Source organism: Solanum pennellii, chromosome 2 (genome assembly GCF_001406875.1).
Source record: "Solanum pennellii chromosome 2, SPENNV200".
Lineage (NCBI taxonomy): Eukaryota > Viridiplantae > Streptophyta > Magnoliopsida > Solanales > Solanaceae > Solanum > Solanum pennellii.
Window position 1 is genome coordinate 16,238,128 of NC_028638.1, and position 4,022 is coordinate 16,242,149.

Genomic DNA, 4,022 nt, shown 5'->3' on the forward strand with positions numbered 1-4,022 from the left:
CACGACGGTCCGTCCTGCCATGTCGTCACGAAGTTCAGAGAGTCGATTTCAGTACCCAAATTTCAGAATTCTAAGTGTTTTGGAACGAGACCCCCTCGACGGCCCGTCGTGCCCATGACGGTCCGTCGTGGGTTCCGTCGACTCAGACAGTTTTTTCAGAAATAAAATTCGCTGCTTAAAACGACTAAACAGGTCGTTACACTTTTCTTTTTGAATAGATATACATTTTAGAGTATAATTTTTTTGATAATTACGGACAAATTTATTTTGTACATTTTTTACGGTGATATTATCACTAAAAAAGTTCATACAATCTCAAAAAATTGATGTCAATACTTAGAAATAATGGCTATTAACGACATAAATAGTGCTCCCTCAAAGTCTATTTCAATCCCTTCACAGAGAAATCTTACTCCACTATATATTTAATTATATATTGAGAACACAATCAAATGTACCCTCAATCTATTAGCTAATTCTCAACTACATATTTATTCTTTACGTAACTCTTATTATCCCTAAATTATTTAAATATGGAATAATCATCTCTCTAAAAATTCTTCACCAATTCTATGGCAAAGTTGTGGAGCACACGCGATGAATAACTGTACATTCATTTTTGTAATTCTTTTTTTCTCGTAAATTTTAAACCTAATCTAAAATAATAATTTAATATTCCACTGAAAAATTTCGTAAAGATTCCATTTTTATCAAATCTAGAAATTAAAATTTCTAAAAATGCTTTCAAATATAATAGAGGTTTGTTTTCCCAAAATCATAATGATTTCTTTAGAGACCTTGAAGGGCATGGCCCAACATAATTAGTTTGTTCTTTGTAAATAAAATGTTATTGGAAATTATTTTGTTATAAACGCATAAATTGCAAGATTACATTAATTTGGGTTGTGTGTATGCCCTAATATAAGGGATAATCTGAAAAATTAAAAACAAAGTCTCAAGCATTAAAGCATCGCAAACAACTTGTACAGAAACAAAAAGAAAAGAAAAAATGCTCAAAAAATTGTTCGGAACGTTATGATTTCACAATCTATCATTCAAATTGTAGTGGTGTCACAACTTTTGGAATATACAATGTGTCACAAATAAAGTAAACTCTCCAATTCTTTGTAAGTATTTTCTTTGCGGTGCTCATAGAAATGTTATATGTTGATGATCCTGCTAGGTCATGCACCAGAAATAGTGAGGCAAGTTTATGTTAAATGTATATAAAAAAAAAAAAGAGAGGAAAAATATTTATATTAAGTAAATATGAAGTAGAAGAAATAAAATTCTAAATGAACAAATGCAAACTTGAAAATGCTCTTTCTTATTCCTGAAGAACGAGTATCAAAGGGATTGATATCTTCACAATTTTTACATATTACGAATTTACATCACGGTGATTATATCATATGATCTAGATAGAAGAAAGTAGTTGTTTTATAATTTAGCTTTCATTGTACTTGTCATACATGTTCTAACTTATCCAAAAGCACCTTTGACTACTCTTAATAGAAAGCCAAAAAGATGAATGAGAATTTATTTTTGAACTTATGTTTATGTTGACCAAAATAGGTAAAATAAAAAAGGAAACAAAATTGGATAAACTATTTGGCTACTCTTAATAGAAAGCAATCTCAAGATATATTATTTCTTTTGTCCTGATAAAGATTAGAACTTCAGTTTGTTTTTTATTATATAATAAAACTATAATGAACAGTACTTGTGCTTATCTTTTTCATTTCATCTATTTTACTGGGTACAAAAAAAATGAAACATGATCAATAATACATATTATTTTAAGGCCAAATGAGTAGTAATTTTTTACATGTAGTTAATGTAGGATCTGAAATATGTCTCAAAATGGCCTAAGATGAAAGACTTTGCTTTTCCTTTTTTATGGTAGTTGGGAAATTTAAAGATTCATTAGCTTCTAGCTAATGACTTGCTCCAAGTAGAATTAACAACTTACATCAGGGTGATAAATTTGAAATTGCTCTTATGCATACTCCTAAATTATTTAGTAATTTTCTCAGGTAAAATGTCATTTGTATTGCTCTTCAAAACCAACCTCTGCATGGTTGAACTCATCTTTCTTTTCAAATCCTACATACCAAATTAAGGTACCCGTTATAACTAAGCACTTCAACAAATAAAAAAAATGATTTACAATATGAACTGTAACTTAATACAGACACTTCAAAATCAACATTTTTCTTTGGTGAATGCTCTTGCTAAATTCTTCATTGCTATTAATCATCTATGTTGCTCGAACTCTTAAAAATATCAATGAATACGTGTCGAATTCTAGTGTATTTTCTGAGAATTCAATAGTGGTGCAGCATCAAAAGTGAAAAAATCCGCGCAACTAAACTGAATTGAATATATGAATGGAAAAGCTTTCATACCGAATAAAGCTGTTGTATTTGGCAATACTAATAAATAAAATAGTAAAGGGATTAACCATGACTTTTGATGCGCTTCATCAAGTGAACGAAGCTGCTCCAAAAAAGACATACTTAGAGAGGAAATTTTGGTTTAATTAAGGTGTAGGAGTTGAGTAACTATAAGACATCTGTTTCAAATTACCTACACGTGGCTATGAAGTATCAATTTTTAAAGCCCTACAACTCTATTCCTACAAACCTCTAATTTTTTGGCTTATATTTGTTGGCAGAGATAAGTGTGCACACGTGTATTCATCAATCAATAAATAAGCCTATATAAAAGTATAATCCACACAACATGATGTACAATTATGTATTGTCGTGATAGTCCTTTTCTTGTTGACTTATATATAAGAGTAAAGTAACTAATAAGAGAGAATGAGGAAAAAATATCTAAATCATATCAAACTTTCAATTTGAAATCAAACCCCCCCCCCCTCCCCCCAAAAAAAAAAAAAGATTCACAAATAAATTTTAAAAAATGCAAGAGTGAAAAACGAATTTAGTAACAGTGAAATTGGAAGGTGAAATTTTAAATTCATCAGTATTGGTTCATTGTGGTTTCAATTTTGTTTTGGCTAAAATTGTGAGGGATTCAATAAGAAACTTGAACTCCATTTTTTAGCCCCGTATATGAAAATTTCTTGCAAGTTAGGTGATAGTTATCGATAAAAACGAATGATAGATGATTAATTAAGCATAAATCAATAGTTACAAAATGATTTGAAGCTCATGGAAATGGAATTTAGAAGACAACCACGAAAGAACTTTGAGAAATGTCTGAAGAAATCATGAAATGGGTATAGAAATTTTGTGATATCAGAAAATGGGTATAGCCCAAAGATACACAAATATGTATTTTTATTTAATAGTCAATAATATATTGCTCGCTCTTTTCTGATTAGTGCGTGAGCATGTGCGTGCGCATGTGTGTTTGCGTGCGTGCATGTGTATGTCATTGTGCGCGAATTTATCACTTTTCCTGATTTATAGTATTTTTTTACATAGTTTATCAAACATATTAAAGTCTATAAAATATGATTAACAAATGAAGTATAGAAATTTCATAAATACCCTAGGCTAGAAGCACAAACGTTGATAAAGATGTGCATGCTTCTAGACTCGTCTATGTAGTAGTAACTCTTTGTCCAAATTTATTTGACTCTCTTATTTTATCATTCTAAAAAAATGACATGTTTATGAAATGAATAATAAGTTAAAACTTTAAAATTTTTACTTTATTCCTAATGTGATGATTTATACAAAATAGATATCTATGACTTGTTTTAAATCGAAAATTTTGAAATTTTCTTTGTTTTTTCTTGAATATATCTTAAATTGTTTCACTGATATCTTGTCATATTGATCTCAAAAAACATGCAACTCTACAACAATTTGAATTAATTATTTAAAAACACTTCTTGTGTTCTTTCAATTTTAATTATTTACTAAAAAACTTTAATCAAGTAATATTAGCTTTGTATTACAAAATATTTCATACTATGATACAATATACATGTGCGTTGTGAAACTAGTATATATATATATATATATATATATATATATATATATATA